This window comes from Lepisosteus oculatus, chromosome 14 (genome assembly GCF_040954835.1).
Source record: "Lepisosteus oculatus isolate fLepOcu1 chromosome 14, fLepOcu1.hap2, whole genome shotgun sequence".
In the NCBI taxonomy this organism is placed as follows: Eukaryota; Metazoa; Chordata; class Actinopteri; order Semionotiformes; family Lepisosteidae; genus Lepisosteus; species Lepisosteus oculatus.
The window spans coordinates 33547598-33572302 of NC_090709.1; the positions used below are offsets into that span (position 1 = coordinate 33547598).

A 24705-nucleotide genomic window follows, 5' to 3' on the forward strand; every position below is an offset into this window, starting at 1 on the left:
CACTGGGCTTCAGTTCTGGCAGTGAGAGAGGGACTCTGTGATCAGTACAGATACTTATGACTGTATAATAATACACGATAGAAATGGAAAACAGGGTAGCGCTGTAGTCTCTTCGAAACGTTTTGAACTGCCAGAAGAAGTTTTCACAACCCGGACTCGTGAAGGTACAGGTCTTCTCCCATCGTCCGGAGCAATGTGTATGGTGTCCTGGTGATTTCTCCCATTTTGAACGGAGTTTAATGTCGCGTTTCTACTTTATTAGAGAGAGGCACTGAACATCCTGTGATGGACTGGTGTCCTGTCCAGGGTGTGTGAGTGTGTGTGTGTCCTGTGATGGACTGCTGTCCTGTCCAGGGTGTGTGAGTGTGTGTGTGTCCTGTGATGGACTGCTGTCCTGTCCAGGGTGTGTGTGTGTACTGTGATGGACTGGTATCCTGTGAAGGACTGGTGTCCTGTCCAGGGTGTGTGTGTGTCCTGTGATGGACTGGTGGATCACAATATTAATTCTCCTCCTTGATTCCCTCCTTCATCGCCAGAGTGAAAGCGGGACACGGCAGTAAAAGCTCAGCCCTGCGGGTGGTGGTCCTCTCGGCCACACGGGGGCACTGTGGCTCCACGGGGGGGGGGTTATGTTCAAGTCCCGCTGGGAATCGCACCGACGCGGCGGAGTTCGTGAACGTCCCAGACACCAAGAAAACGAGAGAGAGAAAAAAGGTCGTTTTCGGGGTTCAAGAAGCAACCCCGAGATTCAGGGAGTTTCCCCGCTGAGCTTACTCTGCCGAAAACACGCAGGTTTTATTTTTTTCCCGTGCCCCCCCTCACACAGGCCGTTTCTGTAGCGTGAAGTTGTGTTTTTTTGCGCGGCGGTCGGTGAGGGGTGAAATTTTTTTTTTCCCACGGTCTGAAACAGAAACGGCCGGGTGGTGTTGTAGAGAGGTTGACGTGCCTGGTTTTCCTCGTCTCCGAAGCCCGTTTTTTTTGGGGGGGTCGTGAGGTCCCACGCAGCGCTCGGAAAAGAAAATGCCGTCTCTTTTCCCCGCAGGACGGAGGGGGGAACCCGTGTTTTTTGGACGTGGCGTGGCCCGAAATTTCCGCCCTTGGCCGCTAGAGGGGGGTGGAGGTTGGTCTTTCTTTGACTTGGGGGTAGGGGGGGTGCTAATTTCACTGAACCATACCTAACGGAAACCCGTGTTGGACGTGGGGGTGCTGAATGCGCCCTCGACGTGATTTTGTTTTTAAATTCAAGTGCAGCTTTTGTAACCATTGGGCCGGAAACACCTGGACCCGTTTCCCCTGCCTGTCCGAGGTGGCGACTACCGGGGTCGTACAGGGACACCCGGCTGGCCGCTGAGAGTTGGAAAAATAAAATGTCCACCTAAAAAAAAAACAACCGCGAAAAATGTCGGCCATTTTTGTTTCGCGGCCGAGCCGTGAGCGCGTCGGGGGCGACATAACGGGGGCGTCACAATGAGCCGCCTGATGTCACAGAGCGGCGGAATCTAGCGGGGGGCGGCGCTGGAGCCCCGTGAGCTCAGAGGAGTGAAGAGAGAGGAGGAGGAAAGGACTATATAGCGCTTTCTAAACACGTGTTTCTTCCAAAAAAGATTCGTGGGTTACTTCGACTTCAATCAAATAATAGTTCCAGCTTCAGATTCACTCTGAAGTATCCCCGTGAAATCGGCAAGTCAGTTAAAAATGCCGCTGTCGAGAAATAACAAAATAAGTTGAGAAATAAGTTGTTTTTTTTTTCCCGTTACTCCAGTCTTATGGGTGTGATTGTGCTGTAAAAAGATATTGAGAGGAGGTGCACCTCTACACAGAGAGTGGTGGGGGTGGGGAACAAGCTGCCCAGCCCTGTGGTTGAAGCCGATACCCTGGCTTCTCTCCAGACACAGCTGGGTGAGCTCCTCCAGTCAGGACAGGAGGCTCTACTATACACAGAGGGGGGCGGGGGTGGGGAACAAGCCGCCCAGCTGTGTGGCTCCGCCCCCTCCCCTCCCCTCTGTGACTCTGCTTGTCTCGGCAGGGCGATGGACCGACAGAGATGCCGCACGGCCGTGCGCGGTCGCAGCAGGACGAGGGCCTGGCGAGGCGTCGTAAGTCCACCCCTCCCGCCCGCCGTCCAGCGTCCAGCGTCCAGCCCTCCTCCGACTGGCCTCTCCGCCCCCAGCAGCGCTCGCTGTATTATAATAATAATAATAAACTTCACTGATAGAGCACCTTTCACACACATAGCAGCGCAAAGCGCTTGACAGAACAGGTCTCAAGGTAACACCTCCAGACGAGGAGAGACACTTCCAGTGGTGATTTGACTGAGGACACGCCTCGGCTCAAGAGACAGGGTCGCGGGTCCGAGGAAAACCAAGCTGCAAGTCCATTATGGCCTTCTGAGAGCACAGATTGCCTCTGGACGTCCTACACTCTTCCTGGACACACTGTAGAGACTCACCTGTCTGGACTCTCACTGGACACACTGTACACACTCACCTGTCCAGACTCTCACTGGACACACTGTACACACTCACCTGTCCAGACTCTTACTGGACACACTGTACACACTCACCTGTCCAGACTCTTACTGGACACACTGTACACAACCACCTGTCCAGACTCTCACTGGACACACTGTCCACACTCACCTGTCTGGGCTCTTATTGGACACACTGTCCACACTCACCTGTCCAGACTCTTACTGGACACACTGTACACACTCACCTGTCCACACTCTCACTGGACACACTGGACACACTCACCTGTCCAGACTCTTACTGGACACACTGTACACACTCACCTGTCCAGACTCTTACTGGACACACTGTACACACTCACCTGTCCAGGCGTAGTCTCTGCTCCTCATCCCCCCTGCGTTGTGTCTCCCCCTCTCCCTGCTGGACAGAATCCCGTGGTGTCTTCGTGTTTCCCCGAGCTCGTCTAGAAGCTTGAGAGGGCGGCCGAGCTGCAGCTGGAGCTCCCGGCCCCGCCAGGCCCCGCCTGGGGCTCCCCAGTGCAGAGGGCAAGGAGAGAGGCTGAGATGTCTGACGAGGCAAGTGGGGCAGAGTCTGTCCGTCTGTCCGTCTGTCTGTCCATCTGTCCTTCTGTCCATCTATCCTTCAGTCCATCTGTCCCTCTGTCCATCTGTCCCTCTGTCATTCTGTTCTTTTCTCTGTCCATCTGTCCATCTGTCTTTCTGTCCTTTTCTCTGCCTTTCTGTCCATCAGTCCATCTGTCCTTTTCTCTGTCTTTTTGTCCGTCTGTACTTCTCTCTTTTTGTCTTTCTGTCCTTCTGTCTGAGTCTCTCCATGTCTCCCTGCTCCCTGTCCCAGCTGGGCCTGTCTCCCTGTGTCTCTCCGTGTGTCTCCCTGCTCTCTGTCTGTCCTGCATTGTCCCAGCTGGGCCTGTCTCCCTGTGTCTCTCCGTGTGTCTCCCTGCTCTCTGTCTGTCCTGCGTTGTCCCAGCTGGGTCTCTCTCCCTGTGTCTCTCCGTATGTCTCCCTGCCTGTCTCTCTGTCTGTCCTGCGTTGTCCCAGCTGTGTCTCCCTCCCTCCTCTCTCTCTCCATGTGTCTCCCTGCTCTCTGTCTGTCCTGCGTTATCCCAAATGGGTCTCTCTCCCTGTGTCTCTCCTTGTGTCTCCCTGCTCTCTGTCTGTCCTGCGTTGTCCCAGCTGGGCCTGTCTCCCTGTGTCTCTCCGTGTGTCTCCCTGCTCTCTGTCTGTCCTGCGTTGTCCCAGCTGGGCCTGTCTCCTCTGCTCTCTGCCTTCAGCTCTGTTCGCCGATGTCCCGCCAGCCCGTCACTCTCCCAGCCTGTCTCTTGACTTGCAGGAGGATGAGGAGGTGGAGACAGCTCTACCGGCAGGAGAGAGGAAGGAGATCAGTGCTGGTCCCACCCTGCCCCCTGTCCTGTCTGTGGTGGAGTTTTGCCGTCTTGTCTGTCCCTGGGTCCCTCTCTCTCTTTCAGCCCTGTCTGTCAGTGTCTCTCTCGGCCTGCTGTCTGCCTGTCCCTGCCTCTCTGTCTCTCTCTCTTTCAGCCCTGTCTGTCAGTGTCTCTCTCCTCCTCCTCTCTGTCCTCAGTGTGTCTCTCTCCTCCTCTCTGTCCTGTGGTGTCCAGGCAGTGTGTCTCTCTCCTCCTCCTCCTCTCTGTCCTGTGGTGTCCAGTGGGTCAGTATTAGTGGGCTACACCCAGGCTTACTCACTGCGAGTGTGATCTCAGCAGAGTCTCTGTGCTCTTGGGACACTTGACTCACCTGTCTCTCTCTTTCTCTCCCTGTGCTGTCCCTCTCCTGCCCCCTCTCTCCCTCCACGGACTCCAGCTGGAGGAGGTCCAATCACCACCTCCTGTGAGACAGAAGAAAAAGAAGGTGGGTAATGCTCTGATCCTCTCTTTACTCCTGTCCAGTGTCCAGTCAGTGTGTCTGTATGAACCCCTCTCTCTCTCAGTGCAGTGTTCATGTACTGGAGTGTCCAGTCAGTGTGTCTGTATGAACCCCTCTCTCTCTCAGTGCAGTGTTCATGTCCTGGAGTGTCCAGTCAGTGTGTCTGTATGAACCCCTCTCTCTCTCAGTGCAGTGTTCATGTCCTGGAGTGTCCAGTCAGTGTGTCTGTATCAACCCCTCTCTCTCTCAGTGCAGTGTTCATGTACTGGAGTGTCCAGTCCAACTCTTAACGTGACTCTCCTGTCTCTGCTTCAGAAGCGCCGATGCATCTTTTTGAAGTCCCTGAGCTGCGTGTCAGTGGAGACAGAAGATCAGGACGAGCCGATGGAGGCGGCGGAGACCGTAGCTCAGGAGAGGAAGAGCGAGGGAGAGGAGGAGCAGGCTGCCGGGAAGGACAAGAAGAGGAAGAGGAGGTGCAGGTGAGCAGACAGGGGGGCGCCGCCCGGTCGTGTCTGTGATTCAAGGACGAGTCTCCTCTTGCTGTTTGATGTCATGGTGACGTCTGTGTCTGTGTCCCTCACACCTGCAATAACAATATTCTTTCCAGGTTCCTTTCCTGGTTCTATGCCTGCTAAGATCTGGACTGGACTGGACTGGACTGAATTGGACTGGACTGCAGCCTAGGGACACCAGACTGGACTGGACCGGAGCTGAGAGACACCAGACTGGACCGAAGCTGAGGGACCCCAGACTGTGCTGGACCGAAGCTGAGGGACCCCAGACTGGACTGGACAGGAGCTGAGGGACACCAGACTGTGCTGGACCGAAGCTGAGGGACCCCAGTCTGGACTGAAGCTGAGGGACATCAGACTGTGCTGGACCGAAGCTGAGGGACCCCAGTCTATGCTGGACCGAAGCTGAGGGACCCCAGTCTGTGCTGGGCCGAAGCTGAGGGACCCCAGACTGTGCTGGTCTGAAGCTGAGGGACACCAGACTGGACTGGACTGGAGCTGAGGGGCCCCAGACTAGACTAGACTGGAGCTGAGAGGCCCCAGACTGGACTGGACCAAAGCTGAGGGACCCCAGTCTGTGCTGGACCGAAGCTGAGGGACCCCAGACTGTGCTGGACCGATGCTGAGGGACCCCAGTCTGGACTGAAGCTGAGGGACCCCAGACTGCACTGGACTGAAGCTGAGGGGCCCCAGACTGGACTGAAGCTGAGGGGCCCCAGACTGGTCTGGACTGAAGCTGAGGGGCCCCAGACTGGACTGATGACCGTTTGTTAAGCATCAATAAATTTTTAAAAAAAAAAATCTGTTTAGCTTTTGTTTTTTTCCCTCCCCCCCCCCCCAAGGTTGCTGCTGGGAGAGGTGTGAGTGGGGCCAGCAGGGGGCACTCTCACCCTGCGGTCTGTGTGGGTCCTGATGCCCCAGTATAGTGACGGGGGACACTGAACTGTAAACAGGCGCCGTCCTTCGGATGAGACGTAAAACCGAGGTCCTGACTCTCTGTGCTCGTTAACAATCCCGGGGTGTTTCTGGAGAAGAGTAGGGGTGTTACCCCAGTGTCCTGGCCTGATTCCCCCCCTGGTCTTGACCCATCATGGCCTCCTTATCACCCCCCTCTCTGAACTGGCTCCATCCCTCTGCTCTCCTCCCCACTGAGAGCTGCTGTGTGCTGAGCGGACTGGAGCATCATCCAGGTAGGGGCTGCATACTGGGGGGGCTGGAGGGGATCCCCCTGACCTGGGAGGAGCTCTGAGTGGAGAGTCCAGACTTATTAATTATTATTATTATTCGTGCTGCACTGGGTTTCAGTCCTGGCAGTGAGAGGGGGACTCTGTGATCAGTACAGATACTTATGACTGTCTAATAATACACGATACAAATGGAAAACAGGGTAGCGCTGTAGTCCCTTCGAAACGTTTTGAACTGCCAGAAGAAGTTTTCACAACCCGGACTCGTGAAGGTACAGGTCTTCTCCCTTCGTCCGGAGTAAGGTGAGAGGTCACCCCCTCGGGGTGCAGTATCCCCGATGCACCCCCCCACCACCACCCAAAACGACACACACTTCTGTGACGATTGGGAGACCCCGGTTCGACCAGCCCCTGCGGTGGAGGAAACGACCCGCTGGTGAGAACACGCAGACTCCACACAGAAGGGTCACCTCGGCATTTATTCCAACAGCAAAACAACACCAGAGAGAAACGGTCTCCGAAAGATAAGCGCACACCGGGAAAAACACGACAGGGTCATTACAAATGGGAATAGGAGTTCTTTTTTTCTTTTCCGGACGTCAGTTGTATCGTGTCCTGGTGATTTCTCCCGTTTCGAACGGAGTTTAATGTCGCGTTTCTACTTTATTAGAGAGAGGCACTGAACTTTGGGGAACGTGACATCCACCCAGTATTACTAGTAGGTTGATAAATATAAATGTTCTTTTTCCCCCCGTATGATACCTCGCGAAATATAACGATGGCCAACTCCTTAAGTCAAAATTTAAACCCTTCTCACGCTACAAGACAGTCTGTCAACATCGCCGCGGCCCGAAGCGCGACCTTCGGTATGACGTTGGCGGAAAAGGGGGTAGGGTAAGTACGTCACAGCCGGGGGAAGCCCCTATCACGTGAGAGGGGTGCGGCGGGCGACGAGCCCCCGGGGGCGAAGAGAAGTTGATTTGCGTGGGGTGTGGAAACACTACACGACCGGGCAAGCGAGCCGTTTTTTTTTGTTTTGTTTTTTCCAGAACATCAGAACAACCGCAGAGATGACCATCGATCCACCTCCAGACGTTTCCTTTTTTGTCCTCTTTGGCCTCCAAAATAAAAAAAAAACTGGGATCCATCGCCAAATTAAAACGTCAACCACTTTTCGGGCTTTCGTGCTGTCCATGATGAAACCGTCATGGTTGTGTAAGCATACGTTACATCACAGACCGGAGGCGCTCGGACGTGAGGAGTGTCGTTACGTTTTTGAAATGGCACGTCAGACAAGATCTCTGACAAGATCTCCGAAAAACCCAAACCTGTAAGATTCAATTTCAATTCAGTTTTTTTATATAGCGCCTTTCACAACAAGAATGCCCCAAGGCCCCGAACAAAGGAGTTGTTCCACACCCCCACCCCCTTCTGTGTACAGAAGAGCTTCCTGTCCTGACTCCAGTAGGAAATGTCACCTGGAGGCAACACACCAGCTTCTTTTAACAGATCACCTCGGGAATCGGGAACAACGGAGCTGTGTGCGGCCGTCTGTACGGAGGGGTTCAGCGCGGGGGGGCTCCGGGCTCGGGTCTGGACCCGGGGGGGGACTGTCTGTGTGGAGTCTGCATGTTCTCCCTGTGTTCTCCGGGTCCAAAGACAGGCTTTTGGGCTAATTGGCTTCTGGGAAAACTGGCCCTGGTGTGTGTGTGTCCTGTGATGGAGTGCTGTCCTGTCCAGGGTGTGTGAGTGAGTGTGTGTTTGTCATGTGATGGACTGGTTCCTGTCCAGGGTGTGTGAGTGTGTGTGTCTGTGTGTCCTGTGATGGACAGATGGTACCAAGCCTGGACACCCATGAGACACTGGCTTCCTCAGAAGACTCTCACGGAGGGCACACTGTCCCTAACCCGGGTCCAGAAGAAACTACAGTGATCTATAATTCCTGCGCCTCGGAAGGGTTTATGACGTCTATGTCCGGCGCCCGCGCCCGTGGACTGGCGGTTTGGCGTCGCGCTCCGCAGCTCGAGCTTCGGTGCGAGGCAGGGCGGGAGGGAGTCGATGTGGCCTTGGCGCCATCTTTGCTGGTGAGTCAATTGTGACCGTTGCGGTACAATAAACCATAAATAAACCTTTTCCCACCCCGTCCAGTATTTCTGTCGCGGCCCACGTCCCTTACAATCGACAAACTATAAAAAAACAGTAGCCCTTCGCAACATTACACGCCATTTTTTTATTTCAAACGTCCGCTAGATACGCAGGTGGCTCGATACCTGTCTTATCCTCGCCGGAGTCTTTATACCGGCAAGTGAATTTTATTTGGGGTCCCTAAGAATTGTGACAGAAATGTCAGTGAACCACAATAAAAAACGAAACTTTTTTTTTAAAGGCGGTGAATGGATTTTCTGAGTAACCGTGTAGCGACTAACGTAAGGGAAAAAAAGTTGTCTTTCCCTACGAAGACGTTTTGGTACAGGACTTTCTTTAAATATCAGTTGTGCATAGCGTTTTACAAAAAGTTGATGATCTTGGAGATAATTGCAAAGGAAAATTGAGATAACTACCAAAACATTACGTGTGAAACGACAGGACAGAACTTTGAACCCACAAAGAAACAAAGGTATGAAATATTGCCTCGTCATGGGGGGTTGATAATTGTAGTAAGTGTTCCTAATTTTCGTAAAGAAATGTATATTATGTGACTCACACGTGAGATTTAGTGTATATACGTTTCATATTGTGCATATATACGGGGTTAAAAAGTGGAATGAGTATGATTATAAACTCAGGTGTCCTATAATCAGATAATTTTTGAACAAGCTTTGATTAGACAGGTGAAAAACAACATCAGATCCTTTTTTTAAATATATTCTCACGTCTGAATATCAGCTTCTCCCCTCTGGCCAACATTTCAGGGCTCCCAAGTGTAGATCCCAAATTGAAACAAATATTAATTTGTTACCCAGTTAAACAGTTAATAGAAGTGAGTGACCAGGGTAAATAAAGCTGGGTCAGTGTAAACTGTTTATTCTGGACCAGACTTCGTCATGTGTGATATGTCATGACTTCTTATATTAAGTTTTATCTTTATATTTAGTTCTACATGTGTAATAGATGCGATGTGTGTCCATAAAAAGGTTTCTCCAGGGGAAAATCAAGTTGGTTTTAAAACCGTGTTTCCTTTTTAGGGTACGTTTGCATTCCAAGTGTGGGGTTTTTGCCTTTTTATCATATTTTGGATGTGAATCCGTGGTATTTTTGCTGAGACAAGTTGCCTTTCTAATACGCGGAGGGATCTGCTCGTGGGATGTCCGCTTGGGCCATTTCTGAGCTCAGTATAAGGTGTAGAAAGCATGACTGTCATCATAACCCGCCTCTCACCCAGGTGTGGAATAATGTTGTGACTATTGCTTCAGCAATAACATGCTGATTGCATGTTTCTAGATGGGTATAACAGAGTTCTTATTGAGAGGACAGCTCCGTCACCTCTTTTACGACGCTGCTTTTTTTCCCTTGCGTTTTTCTCTTCTTCCCACGTTCTCTCTCTTCACTGCCTTCGTCCCCGCTCTATTTCACTTCAGCCTTTCACTCTTGCTTCCTTCCAATGAGGACGGAGCTGCGGGAGAAAGGGCGCTATAGAGGATCGCTGTGGAGAGCTGCTGCTGTGCTTTGACATCTGAGCTCTGTGGAAAACGATCTCAATACAATTCTGAAAAACGCGACTCTCCGAACGCCAGCCGAACAAGTCTCCACAGCCGAAGCGCTGTGTCTCTTTTCAGCTGGCGATAAACCTTTCCTCGATCCTTTGCGGACTTGTAAAACTGTTCATGACCAGAATAAAAAACGCTCACGCTAATACACAAGCACCCGTGTCTCGCCAAAGCTGACAAATAAACAGACGGACAAGCCGCACTGCACGTGTGAACAGGGGAATGAGCGAGCGGGGATAGGGCGCCTCCTGCGCTTAAAAGCTTACAGCACCTGGTATTCCCAGGCGGTCTCCCATCCAAGTACTAACCAGGCCCATCCCTGTTTAGCTTCCGAGATCAGACGAGATCAGGCGTGCTCAAGGGGGTGTGGCCGTAAGCGAGAGCAAAGCTCGCTGGCACCCTTCTTATTGAGAGGACAGCTCCGTCACCTCTTTTACGACGCTGCTTTTTTTCCCTTGCGTTTTTCTCTTCTTCCCACGTTCTCTCTCTTCACTGCCTTCGTCCCCGCTCTATTTCACTTCAGCCTTTCACTCTTGCTTCCTTCCAATGACGACGGAGCTGCGGGAGAAAGGGCGCTATAGAGGATCGCTGTGGAGAGCTGCTGCTGTGCTTTGACATCTGAGCTCTGTGGAAAACGATCTCAATACAATTCTGAAAAACGCGACTCTCCGAACGCCAGCCGAACAAGTCTCCACAGCCGAAGCGCTGTGTCTCTTTTCAGCTGGCGATAAACCTTTCCTCGATCCTTTGCGGACTTGTAAAACTGTTCCTGATCAGAATAAAAAACGCTCACGCTAATACACAAGCACCCGTGTCTCGCCAAAGCTGACAAATAAACAGACGGACAAGCCGCACTGCACGTGTGAACAGGGGAATGAGCGAGCGAGCGCGGATAGGGCGCCTCCTGCGCTTAAAAGCTTACAGCACCTGGTATTCCCAGGCGGTCTCCCATCCAAGTACTAACCAGGCCCATCTCTGTTTAGCTTCCGAGATCAGACGAGATCAGGCGTGCTCAAGGGGGTGTGGCCGCAAGCAAGAGCAAGGCTCGCTGGCACCCTTCTTATTGAGAGGACAGCTCCGTCACCTCTTTTACGACGCTGCTTTTTTTCCCTTGCGTTTTTCTCTTCTTCCCACGTTCTCTCTCTTCACTGCCTTCGTCCCCGCTCTATTTCACTTCAGCCTTTCACTCTTGCTTCCTTCCAATGAGGACGGAGCTGCGGGAGAAAGGGCGCTATAGAGGATCGCTGTGGAGAGCTGCTGCTGTGCTTTGACATCTGAGCTCTGTGGAAAACGATCTCAATACAATTCTGAAAAACGCGACTCTCCGAACGCCAGCCGAACAAGTCTTTAAGTGGAAAGCTAATAAGTAAATTGATTCTTAAAATGTAGAGAGCTTTGCAAAGAAATATATTGGGGCTTTTAGATAATATATTTAAAGGATGTAATTGCTGTGCTACAGTACGTGCAGAATTTTAGAAAACAGTGCGTCAACAAAGTACACTGTTTAGGTTACTTTAGAAGACAATGTACCAAAACAATATATGCTGTCTGGGTCGTTAGAATTAGCTGAAAGTAACTGAAAAGCTTTGAATTACACATCTAGTGCTTCTTCTTTCGCTTTTTGATGTAATCTGTTTTCTCTTAGGGAAAGTGGAAGTTTTAGAAGGGACAAAGCGCTGAGCTTTTTTACAGCGCAACGTCTTATGAAAACCCTGTACTGCTTGTAACAAATTGAGTCTCTGGTTGCTCCCAATATTGAAATAAAGACCTTACTCAGGTGAGAACTCTCTCTTATGGCTTCCTTGATAGTTATATTTCCATGACACCGGTTTTAATGTCTGTAGATTGTATCTTATTTTTATTTTTTGTTTTGTTTCATGTTCATATTATGTGTTTTCACCCAGTTGACTCCAGTTAATAACAGTTCACCCAGTTAATAGCCACTTTTTATGCGCGAAAAACGGTTGATCTTTCTATCTCGTGATCAGCTTAGTATCTTTCTGTAAGTTTTTTTCTTCTTAATTAAACGTTTAAAATACATGAATTTCATAAAGACAACACACGTTTCGAACAGAAAAAAATCATATTCTGTTCTCTTCCTGGTATGTATAACAGATCAGCAGGTCTTATTTTCCTAATTGCTTTTATCCACTGTATTTATCATATTGGCTAGCCAATGTCCTCTCTTAGCTAGGTAATGTTACTTGTGGATGTGCTTCTGCGTTGCGTAGAAGCACATGTATCCATAGAAAGTGTATTATACTACTATTTGAGCTACAGTACATAAAAATAATTATATCGTTATTAATTTCTTTAGGTACGTGATTCCATATTATATTCCCTATTAATCAAATTCTAAAAGTATGCTTTTGTTTACTCCGATAACGAGCACATTCACAGAAAATGTTAATATCTTATGACTTTTCACAAAGTATATAAACTTAAGATGGTCAGAAGGAGCATGTAAAAACGTTTCCAAAACGTGGTAAAATCTTACTACATGTAAGACTTTGATGCTTAAAATGTTTAGGAAGAAAGTGGAATACTGGTGTGTATTTTTTCTTTAAACTACCAATACCAGCCATATACAGTTTACACTATATGTTTATGTTCCTAAATTAATATAGTTTATGGTGGTGTATCGTGGTTGTAGAGGTTTGATGGGTTTACTGAGACAATTATTAATTGTAGCAGTGATCACGAGGTTGTTCGTTGTGGCTTTTAGAAAATCAATCGTCAGAACAACTAACAACGCACACACACGGGTTCAATACACGAGATACATTTATTCATATAAATTGTGCACCAAACATATACTAGTCTGCCTGGATACGAGCAGCAGACCTTACTGTGAGGGTTATCAATATACAAGGTATATAATCTCGAAGAGATGCCAACACAAAGAGATACACAACAGAGAATATATGTCAATATATATCGTTCGGTTACCAAATCGCTAATCAGTGTTATTACCCACTGTTACTCTAAACTCGGAAGTAAATACATTACTCATGAATTAAATTGATAACAACTTGTGTTGAGGTACAATTGAATTCTCGAGACACAATGTAGAACATGGGGTTTACTTATCCACTGTGTATGGATTTGGAATCTCCCGGCACGAACACCAAACCAACTGACAGGCTCTGTTGCAGCCTCTGTTCCAGCGGTTGTCCAATGGGCATTGTCCCGGCGTCTTCTGGCTACCGGCCAACCAGTTGAGGTACAGCGCGGAGTAGGACGGGCGGAGGAATCTGACTGCGGCGCGCAGGGAAGTCGTTGCTCCGAGGAGATCTACCAGCAGTCCAGCTGGCTAGTACAAAGTCTCTATGCACAGAGTGTGACCGCGAGTCCTCACAAGTCACTCTTTTGCCTGGGAAGAAGCTGGTTCGTTCCCGGTCCAGCGCTGCTTCTGAATAAGCTATTCAGGTTGTCGACGAGGTTCCAACTGTAGGCTGCCGTTGATCAAGCGGAGCATTCACGTTGGTAGAATTCTGAGTACGTACTGGATTCTCGGCCTTGCGCTTAGAACAAAGTCCAAGTCTCTTTGCAGACAACAGCAGTTGTCACGTGATTGTCTCTGAGGATGCGCGAAAATGGCCAAGGAGAGCCCCGATCTGAGCTTGCGCTCCCTTTTTGACCAAGACACAGATGTGTGCTGATTGGTTGAGAGTTTGGCGGGCATTGGAGACCCACGTGGTATTACCACGCCCTGCCAGTCCCTGATTGGTTGATCAAGGTGAGATATGAGTCACTTACTCTTGACACTTAGGAATGCAGTCCAGATGTCCATTTGGCACTCCCTAGACAGATAGGCGCCAATGGATGACCATTGATCATGATAGCCAGGCTTAGCTAAGTGCATCCCCATCTGGGAGCTGTCCCTTATCAAAAGAAAACATCTTAAATCAGCCTGCATGAATACTTTCTCTGTGGCTGCACCACAAAGATGGAGGGTGAGATGGGGCCTCATTTAGGACAGAATACCACTGCCTAATTCTGTCTTATTAACAAACATTGCCGCTACAACAGCATCTCTCCTGTCAAACTTCCTCCTGACGTGTTTGACAGGATCTGGGCCGTGGTGAACAGTGGGAAAGACGCCCTGTGGAGAGTGAGGAACATGGGGCTGTTCAAAGGCATCGAGGTCCCAGTCAAGGCAGCAGGTAGCCTGGCCCTGTTCATCACCCGAGAGAACTATTACCTCAGAGATCTGTGGAGAGAAAGGAGGGAGGAAGCAGAAAATCTGTGGGAAATAGAGAGCATAGGTCAATATCTCAAGAAACTGTGAAAAACATTATCATGTTTAAGTAAAGAATGTGATTTACACCAGAAAAAAAGAAATTGTTGCTATGTAACTGGTACCGTGTCAAAATGTAATGAGATATGATCATATATACTGTTTTAAGTATGTATATTAATGTAAAGCTTTCTAATTTGTGATGTCCTGTATTTTTTTGTGAAAAGAAAATAAAGTTCTTAAAAAATCGATTCACCCAGGGCGAGGCTCGGCCATTGCACTCCGGTTATGCTGACCCCTGCGAATTCCCCAAATGTGGGAATCTCGACTGCATAATTTCTGGTAGTGGGGGACTGCGTTCGCGCTCTCCCCTGATGTGCTTGGTCCAATATCAGATACGGAAGAGTTATGACACCACGTGCTGCGATAGGATCCCAGTTCAAAAGTCACTGCTGGTTCCCGGTTTCTTTTAGTTAGAGGTCCGGAGAAGCATTTCAAGCTGGTTACACTACTCCTTCCGGACATTCATTCCCTTTTCAAAGTCAGTCGTTTTGCTGTAGTCTGCATTATTAAGGCCAATTTATTTGGTCATGGGGGCCTCGGTACTGTATGCTAATTCTCAAGACAGTTTCACCCGTTTTCTGATTGCTAGGTTCTGTACCAGTGCAGACATGTCAAACAGTGAATGGCTGTACCTCAATTGTATCTGTGCTCAATGAATGAAATCAGTAATAAATGAATATATGTATAAATATACGATAAACAAGTGGTTTATCGACTTATCTTCATTTGCAGATTTAGAGGCAGCTTCGATATTCGTTTTACAAACGGGTTTTTTTTTTATATGGGTCACACACATGCCATAGCAACAAAACATCTCTAGAGATGAGGCTATAGATCACCTTTCCATCCTCCAGGTTTTCCTCCCAAAGCCTTCGGCACCAACAGCGACCCCTGCTGGCCGAGAGAGCAAAAGCTTGCAGCACCTGCTAATCCCAGGAAGTCCCCCATCCAAGTACTAACCAGGCCCAACCCTGCTTAGCTTCCAAGATCAGACAAGATTGGGCACATTCAGGGTGGTGTGGCCGCAAGCGAAAGCTTTGGCGCCTAACTCGCTACTTGAAGCTGTGTGTGGCAGGGGCTCTGTGCCCCCCAAGCGGGACTGAAGGATCGTTCGTGTGCAACTCTTTGGAAAGGAGCCTCTTTCCAAATCGCATTGCGTACCTGGATGTTGGCGAATGTGCTCCCTTGTGTTGGCTTGTCCCGCACTGGAGGAGAACAAACAAACTGCACGGAGGAGCACAAGGCAAGTCTTCACAAGACAAAAACCTCCAGTGCACAGCACTCTGAAAACATTTCTGGGCTGTCGCGTGTTTATTTCAGCACATAAAGCGCACCAGTCCAACACGTCGGCCGGGCGCACGGCGCCTCCGCCCTCTTGTGGCCTTGCGGCGTCAGAGCAAGAGGCTTCTTCTCGCTGCCTTTCCGCTGTGTTGCAGAGCCCCGAGAGGGAACCTGGAGCGCACACTTTGTGGGGGGCGGGGAACCGCGATCGCGCTCTGCCCCCGGTCTCTTGCGCGAGTACTAAATCTCACGGCGCCAGCCAGCGGCCAGGAGACAAATACAATATCGCGGGACAGGGGGGCCTCGTCATTGATTGTTACATATGAGACGGGGATTAGGAGGAGACCCCGACTGATTGGTAAAGGGGAACACTAACACCAGAGAGACACCCCCGGAGTCTCTTTTTGAGAGACACCCTCGGATTTCTTAATGGCCAAGGAGGGTCGGGACCTCTGTTTTATGCCTCCCCCGAAGGACGGCGCCTGTTTGTGCAGCAGAGTGTCTCCATCAGGATGCTGGGGCATAAGAAAGCCACACAGACCACAGGGTGAGCGCTCCCTACTGGTCCCAGTCACACCTCTTGCAGGAGCAGCAGCAACCTGAGCTTTTCCGTGGGGAATCTCCCATCCGGGTGCCGGCTAGGCTCACACCTGCTGGGCTGCCGTGGGTGAGCCCAGTCGAGAGCCGCAGGGTGAGATCTAGTCACCGGGGAGAAACGATACAAGCGAAGGATTACTCGGCTCCCAGCACTTGAAAAGACCGACAAATGACTCATTCCCGCCGGAGCTGAATGTACCTGAATTCCCCCGCCCCGCTGTGTTTGCTGTATTGTCTTTGAAGCCAGCCTCCGAGACGAGACGGGCTGTACCTGTGCCCCAATTAACACTTTACAGGTGCCATTCCCCGGCATTGTGGCCATTGTCGGTGGTCACACGCGATAAGATAAGGTGGAGGAGAGCGGGGCATGCCCAGCGCCAGACATTCAAGGAGGTCTGCAGATGTGTAGGAAACGGCGCGCTCGTTTTCTCATTTTGCCCACCCTTTTGAGTGTTAGTGTGGAGTGTGAGTGTGCGAAAGAGTGGGCCCAGCAGGAGGCGGTGGTGTGCGGGGCGAGGAGCAGGCCTAGGCTGCGCGCTTTGTGCTGTGGGTGCGGGCCGCTTGCAGGGGCTTGTACAGCTCATACTTACCTGGCAGGGGTGATACCTTGATCAGCCTGTAGGTGGAGTAGTTGGATTGTTTTCTTGTTTTGTGGAAGCAGTGTTTGTTTTTCAGTTTTCGAAATGGCAACCTTTGGATCCCGCAAGAATGCTGTGCGTTTTGAGCTTTTGGATGACCTCTTCATGGACCGTATGCAGTTCAGCAGAAAAGTGTTGCAGAAGGAACTTGGCTTTGAACCTCGGCACTTGGATTTCATCTTCGCTCTCCCAGGTCAGAAAGCATTTGAGGTTGTTTTTGCTACCTATTCTCTGTTTGAACAATGTGTGGATGTGTTTGAGGCAAAAAGAGGGAAAGTTCCTGCCCTTGAGAAGATCAACTTGCAGCCTCTGACACAGAGAGAGAGGAAAATGTTCTTATGTTCTCGGAACTGGCAAAGACGGAGGACATTCACACCTGGCTTAACCAGTACTGCACCGTCCACCATGGAACTGAGGTTAGAGATGTTGACGGTATAAAAACAGGAGCAAGGAAATTCGAGGTTCGCTTGCTACCGGACAATGTAAAATTAGGCTTAAGGCACCTGCCCTCTACAATCCGGCTGGGCGCCTGCAATGGCTATGTTTTTTATGTGGGACAACCAAAGGTGTGTCGGCGCTGTGGTGCTGTGGGACACCTGGCATCATCCTGCACTGTGAAATGCTGCAAGACCTGTGGCAAACAGGAACATTTAGCCTCTGACTGTTCAATGCTGCCAAAGTGCAATTTATGTGGCTCGGAAGGACACGTTTTTAAGAACTGCCCTCACGCCTACGCCAATAAACTCAAAATGAGAAAGGATGAGGCAGTGCTTGTTTCAGCCAAACCGGCCCGAAAAGCCAAAGCAAACAACAAGTCAAACAAAGAACCCTTGTTGGACAAAGAGTCTCAGCCTCCAGCCAGGATCAGTCCTGCTGTGGCTCCGGGGCCAGTGGAAGAGAAATCCACTATGCCCCCACAACCGCAGACTGCACCAGACAAGCACGAGGGTTTGAAAACCCCCGAGAACAGCGAGGACCCCTCCTCCACTCCTGCTCCTCAGAATGAGGGCCAGTGTGGGCCCCCCCGGTGGAGCGGGTCCAGCGAGGATACCCAGGATTCAGCGGAGCTGCTTTTCTCAGACTCTGCAAGTCCTACAGATGCCCTCCTCTCCTCCATCCAGTCCATCATGGAGGATCTGCAGCAGCTGGTGGGTGAGGGGGGAAGAGGAGACTGGTGCATCGGCTGCACCCCTTTCCCCTCAGTGCTCCCAGGAGCTGGACTTGAGGAAAAGGAAAAATGACTCTGTTTTCTCCCCGAGCGAGGAGGAAGGAGAGCATGGCGATGGGGACAGCTGGAACCCCTCCACCCCTCCCTCTACCCCCTTCCTTGAAATGGACTCCGTGAACGCTTTTACTGCTGCCACCCTGATGAAGGCTCATTCAGAGGATGGCTGGCAGGAAATTGGTAAGAAGAAAAAGAAAAAGAAGAAGGTAACAGGTGAGACAGAAGAGAAATGTGTTTTGTAAAGACTGGTTCCACTTTCTTATGTAATATGGCTCTAAACATAATTTCTCTTAACACCAGAGGTATCAATGACAGAGTTAAATGCCAGTCTGTCTTTGATTACCTCCAGCAGAGAGAGGGAGATGTGTTGATGTTGCAGGAGTGTGCTTTAGCCTATCAAGAGAGGTATAAAAGCTTTGAAGATAGGTGGGATAAAGGGCCTTCTGTTTGGTCAGGGGACAATAACAACAGAGCCTCTGGCGTGGCCATTCTTTTCAAAGGATGGGCTTTCAAATTGAAAAGTATTCGGAGGGTCATAGGTGGCAGGTTGCTGTGTGTGGATGTGGAATGGGGGACCGTTAACCTGCGGCTAATCAATGTGTATTGTCCTACTGATGTGGGAGGAAGGGTTGAGCTACTCAAGGCACTCTCTCCCCTATTGTTATGTAGCACAGACGTGATAGTGGGAGGGGATTTTAATTGTATCTTAGAGCACACAGACAGGCAGTCTAGCTCTCCGATAAAATTGGATTCCAGCTCACTGGCCCTGCAAAACTTAGTTCAAGACTTTAAACTCTCAGACACATATAGATGTATATATCCCACAACAGCAGGATATACATGGTCAGGGAGGAATAGCAGCTCCAGAATTGACTATTGCTTTGTCTCAGAGAGAGTGAAAGTTGTTGGGATCACTCTTCAGCCTGTCTTCTTCTCAGATCATCAGGCTTTAGGGTGTAGAGTGGAACTCCAGGGCGGGACTGTCTTTGGCCCAGGCCTCTGGAAACTCAACACAAAGCTGCTAGAGAACGAGGGGGTAGTATCCCGCTACAAGGAGAAACCATCAAAGTGGCTGTCCTTGCAGTTTCTGTATGGGTCAGTAGGAGAGTGGTGGGAGGAGGTGAAGGTGAAGACAAGGGCCTTTTTCATGGCTGAGGGAAGGAAGCCTGCTGCCAGACGGAGAGGAGTGCTAGCCAGGAAACAGGCAGCTGCAGCGTCTCTACACGATGCTGCACAGTGGCTTCGATGTGCTCGAGGATATCACCCTTTTAAAAAAGGACATCCGGAGCATAGCCGAAGAAAGTAGTCGAGGAGTGCTGTTAAGAAGCAGAGTGCAGTTCTTGGAAGAAAATGAGAAGTGTACTCGCTTCTTTTTCAGGAAAGTGGTAGGCTCCAAGTCTGTCATGGAAAGTGTAGTTGATGAGGAGGGACGAGAGAGAACAGAGCCGAGTGCTATCCTCTCCTGCACCGAGGCCTTCTACTCAAGACTGTACAGCACTACAGAGGTAAAGGATGAAGAAATTCATTTTTTTACCTCAAAGCTAGAAAACGTTTTGAGTGAAGAAGATAGGGAAGTACTTGAGAGGGTTTTGACAGTAGAAGAGCTGAGACAGGCTATGGAGAGCTTACAGAAGGGAAAAACTCCGGGTGCTGACGGGCTCCCTAAAGAATTTTATTGCACCTTTTGGGATCTGCTTCAGGATCCGCTACTGCTCCTATTCGAGGAAAGCTATAAGACAGAATTGCTGCCTGACTCCTTAAGAGAAGGCACTATCTCTCTCTTGTTTAAGAAAGGAGCAAAGAATGACATAAAGAACTGGAGACCCCTCAGCCTGTTAGGCGTGGACACTAAGATCCTGTCCAAAGCCCTTTTCCTGCGCCTACAAAATGTAGTGGCCTCACTGGTAGGGAAAGAACAGACTTGTGGGATAGCAGGACGCCTGATGAGCGACAACCTGGTCTTGTTGAGGGATGTCTGTCTGTACTCAGAGGATCGCTCCCTCCCTCTGTGCATTTTAGGTGTAGACCTAGAAAAGGCCTTTGACCGCCTAAACCGGCAGTACTTAATATCGGTACTTGAGCACATGAAGTTTGGCCCCATCATGAGAAAGTGGATTAACCTGCTGTACACAGGTAGCAACAGCAGAGTAATGGTTAATGGCAATAGATCACGCCCCTTTGAAGTCTGTTCAGGGGTGAGGCAGGGCTGCCCATTATCCCCCTTGTTATTCGTTTTGGCTATGGAGCCCTTAGCCTGTGCCTTGCGCCAGGATCAGGCCATTAATGGGATACCAGTGCCTGGAAGTGGGGGAGGAGAGGTAAAGACATCTCTATACATGGATGACGTCACCCTGATCCTCTCTGACAATGCCTCAATTAGCAGAGCTCTGCAGTGCTGTGATCGTTTCTCTTTGGCTTCCTCTGCAAAAATTAACAAATCTAAGAGTGAGATTTTTTATCAGAACTGGAGGGAGCCAAAAGAAGGACATGATCTCAGCCTGCAAGAGAACAGAATTAAGGTGTATTTTGGAGAAGAGATGGGAACAGTAAATTGGCAGAACAAATTGCCAATCTTAAACAAAAAACTGATGCAATGGAAGGACCGAGACCTCACCATGACAGGGAAGGTGCTGGTCATCAAAGCCGAGCTCTTGCCTGTCTTGAATTTTCTGGCTTCTACCTTCCCAATCCCACACCGTGTTGCGGCGGTGCTGAGGAGATTGATGTTTCAATTTCTATGGGGTGGGAAGCAGGAAAGACTCAGAAGAGAAATAATGTACAGGCCGCTACTCTCAGGGGGGAAGTCAGTCCCAGATATTGCTATGAAGCTGCTGTGCATTTTCCTGGCCTCTGTGCTGAGAGGCTTTGCAACAGCGCCTGGAGAGTACCTGGACTTATTTTGCCAGGCTCTGGGTAGGTAGGGAGGTGTTCAGAGTGTGGGGTGTCAGACCCAAGCTGGATGTCACACTCTCTGACACATGCCCTGCAATTTATGGGACAGTTAAAAGTTTTGTAAGATCTCACCCAATTGGCCATATTCCCCTCCGAGATGTCAGCGTCCAAAAACTGGAAGATTTCATTGCACCCCAGAAGAATAGGCAGACCCATGTGAGCATTTTAACATCAGCCCAAACAAGGAAGGTGTGGAAACACTTCTCTAAGTTTCTGTGCAACATTCACAGAGACGTAGCCTGAAATGTCATCCACCAGTGCTTACCGGTGCGAACTTTCTTGTACCGTAGGGCCTCACCCCCAGCCCTCGCTGCGTTTGGGTGGGCTGCGGTGAGGAGGAGACTGTGACCCATCTCCTGTGGTCCTGCTTTTTTGCTAAGACCTTCTGGGCCCAGTTTGAACACTGGTTGCAAGTTCTCTCGCCCCAATTTTCCCTGACCGCTGCTTTCGTTATATACGGCATCTCTCCTGACAAACTTCCTCCTGACGTGTTTGCACGAAAGCAGAAAATCTGTGGGAAATAGAGGGCATAGGACAGTATCTCAAGATGCTTGTGGTTGTGGGGGACTGCGTTCGCACTCTCCACTGATGTGCTTGGTCCAACATCAGATACAGAAGATTTACGACACCACGAATCATGTGCTTGCTAAAGGGTCCCAGTTTGAAAGGAATCGATGACGCTACTAGTTCTCTGTTTCTTTTACTTATAGGTCCAGAGAAGCAATTCAAGCTGGTTACACTACTCCTTCCGGACATTCATTCCCTTTTCAAAGTGAGTCTTTTTGCTGTAGTTTGCATTATTTAGGATGATTATCGAGATTAGCCTTTATTTGGTCATGGGGGGCCTCGGTACTGTATGCTAATTCTAAAGACAGTTTCACCCGTTTTCTGATTGCTAGGTTCTGTACCAGTACAGACATGTCAAACAGTGAATGGCTGTACCTCTATTGCATCCGTGCTCAATTAATGAAATCAGTAATAAGTGAATATATGTATAGTTATACATAAACAAGTGGTTTATTGACTGATCTTCATTTGCAGATTTAGAGGCAGCTTCGATATTCGTTTTACAAACTTTTTTTTATATGTATGAGTCACACACAAAACATCTCAAAAATGAGGCTATAGATCACTTTTCTTGTAAGTGTTAAATGTCCATACTTCAGGGTTTCCTCCCAAAGCCTACGGCACCAATGGCGACCTCTGCTGGCTGAGAGAGCAAGAGCTTACAGCACCTGGTATTCCCAGGTGGTCTCCCATCCAAGTACTAATCAGACCTGACCCTGCTTAGCTTCTAAGATCAGACATGTTCAGGGTGGTGTGGCCATAAGCTAAAGCAATGGCACCTGACACGCTACTTGAAGCTGTTTGGCGGGGGTTCCGTGTCCCCTGAGCGGGATCGTTCATTTGCAATTCTTTGGAAAGGAGCTTCTTTCGAAATCAATGCGTGGCTGGATGTTCACAAATGTGCTCCCTTGTGTTGGCTTGTCCTGCACTGGATAAGGACAAACAGGTATCAGCTTGTTCCCTTCTCCCGCCCCTCTCTGTTTACAGTAGAACCTCCTGTCCTGACTGGAGGACCTCATCCAGCTGTGTCTGAAGAGATGCCAAAGTACCAGCTTGATCCACACCCCGGTACTTCTCTGTGTACAGTAGAGCCTCCTGTCCTGAATAGAGGAGCCCATCCAGCTGCGTCTGGAAAGAAGCCAGGGTATCAGCTTGTTCCCTCCTACCACCCCCCTCTGTGTACAGCAGAGCCTCCTGTCCTGACTTGAGGAGCTCACCCAGCTGTGCCTGGAGAGAAGCCAGGGTATCGGCTTGTTTCCCCCTCCCACCCCTCTCTGTGTACAGAAGAGGTTCCTGTCCTTACTGGAGGAGCTCACACAGCTGTGTCTGGAGAGAAGCCAGGGTATCGGCTTAATCCACACCCCCACCCCTCTCTGTGTACAGTAGAGCCTACTGTCCTGACTGGAGGAACTTAAAAGGCATCCTCTCACGAGGCACCAATAAATGTAGGTGTCTTGTGCATTTACCAGGACAATTATTAATTGTAGCAGTAAGTCACAAAATGATTCTTTGATGGTTATTAGAAGACCGACCCAGCAGGATAACTCAGCAACGCACATACACATGGATACTAATACACGAGAGTACATTTATTATTACATAAAATGTGCATAGATCTTATAGTGAGGGTTAGCAGAATACAAAAGGTATGTATTCAATCACAAAGAGTTACAAACCAAGATGGACATACATTCCATATATCATTCATTTAGACCGTTTTGTAAATGAACTTTGTTACAACTTGTACATTAGATACTCAAAAGCAAGTACATGACTCATAGGAATTAAATTGATATCAACTCAGGTTGAGGTAACAATTGAATTCTCGAGCTGTAATGCAGAATGTTGAATACTCGTCTGCTCTGTGGGGGTTCAGATCTCCCGCAGACGCAAAGAAGCAGTAGCAGGCTGTTGCTGCGTCCAATCGGTGCTCTCTGGCCCTCTCTGGCTCGGCCGGTGCCAGGCAGTGCTGGTTCGACTTGAGAGAAGAAGAAGAAGAGAGATTTCTGCTGCTGTGCGCTGCTGATGCTCTCTGAAGACCGGCTAGTTAGTGTTGGCTGAAACAAAGGAGAGATTGCACACAGAAAAGTGACTACAGATCCGAGCAAGTCGCACTCTTTAGACAGGAAGAAGACCGGTTCGTTCCTGATGTAGCGCTAGTCCTGAATACTGATATTCAGCTGTCCACAGCTCCGACCGTAGTTCACTCGTTGATCAGGTGAGCGTTCGCGGTGGGTTCACGAGGCTTGCTGCTGGGCTAACCTCGGGTGGATCCTTTGGTTATGGGCGGGCAACCTCCGTTCTTGACTCTTAGAACAAGGAAAAGTCCTGACACTCTGACACATTGGCGTTTACGTGACTGTCTGAGCTGAGTCTGAGGATGTCCAGGAGGAGCTGGAGTTTTACCTGGAGGTACTATGGTCGCTCATTGGTTGAAAGCTCCATGGGCATTCGAGAATCATTTTGTGACTTACTGCAACAATTAACAATTGGCCCAGTAAATGCACAAACCCCTACATTTATTGGTGCCTCGTGAGAGGATGCCTACATTTATTGGTGCCCAGTGTGAGGATGAGTAACCATGCACTCATCCTTGGGTGTAAACCACTTGGGATGAGACTCTCCCTTGGAATCTCCCAGACAGTGAGGCACCAGAGATGACCATTAATTAGGGTGGTTGATGTGTCTCAGCTTTGGGAATTGTTCCTTATCAGAACACTCTATCAGCTAGAAAAACACCTTAAATGTGAACCAAATGGAATGGCCTCTCTGTGTCCAGCACCACTTGAGACGAGGGAGAGAGAGACTGGCAAAGGAGCAGCAAACTCAAGCTACAACGGTCTCTGTCCTGTGTGAATGCGCTGGTGGACTATTAAGCTACATGAGTGACTAAAACTCTTCCCACATTGACTACAGCTGAAAGGTCTCTCTCCTGTGTGAATGCGCTGGTGTGACTGTAAGTGGCTTTTCAGACTAAAACTCTTCCCACACTGATTGCAGCTGAACGGTCTCTCTCCTGTGTGAATGCGCTGGTGGGTTTTTAAGCTACTTGACTGACTAAAACTCTTCCCACACTGATTGCAGCTGAACGGTCTCTCTCCTGTGTGAATGCGCTGGTGGGTTTTTAAGTGACTTGACTTACTAAAACTCTTCCCACACTGACTGCAGCTGAACGGTCTCTCTCCTGTGTGAATGCGCTGGTGGGTAATTAAGTTACTTGACTGACTAAAACTCTTCCCACACTCACTGCAGCTGAATGGTCTCTCTCCTGTGTGAATGTGCTGATGTCGTTTTAAGAGGTGCGAGTGACTAAAACTCTTCCCACACTGACTACAGCTGAAAGGTCTCTCTCCTGTGTGAATGCGCTGGT

The 24705-nt window shown here is 49.5% G+C and overlaps 4 non-coding genes and 1 pseudogene across 4 annotated transcripts; 1 reads left to right on the forward strand and 4 right to left on the reverse strand.

The window, feature by feature from the left end:
• Window positions 1–10031: 10031 nt before the first annotated feature.
• On the reverse strand, window positions 10032–10150 carry LOC138244677 (5S ribosomal RNA). Its single transcript, XR_011193292.1, has one exon. It is a non-coding gene; the product is annotated as a 5S ribosomal RNA (ribosomal RNA).
• Window positions 10151–10687: 537 nt separating this feature from the next.
• Window positions 10688–10806, reverse strand: LOC138217519 (5S ribosomal RNA). The gene has a single exon (XR_011181231.1). It is a non-coding gene; the product is annotated as a 5S ribosomal RNA (ribosomal RNA).
• A 3415-nt stretch (window positions 10807–14221) lies between these two features.
• Window positions 14222–14386, forward strand: LOC138243644 (U1 spliceosomal RNA). The gene has a single exon (XR_011192297.1). It is a non-coding gene; the product is annotated as a U1 spliceosomal RNA (small nuclear RNA).
• A 600-nt stretch (window positions 14387–14986) lies between these two features.
• Window positions 14987–15105, reverse strand: LOC138217704 (5S ribosomal RNA). Its single transcript, XR_011181416.1, has one exon. It is a non-coding gene; the product is annotated as a 5S ribosomal RNA (ribosomal RNA).
• A 6886-nt stretch (window positions 15106–21991) lies between these two features.
• Window positions 21992–22100, reverse strand: LOC138219214 (5S ribosomal RNA; annotated as a pseudogene).
• Between the last annotated feature and the right edge of the window lie 2605 nt (window positions 22101–24705).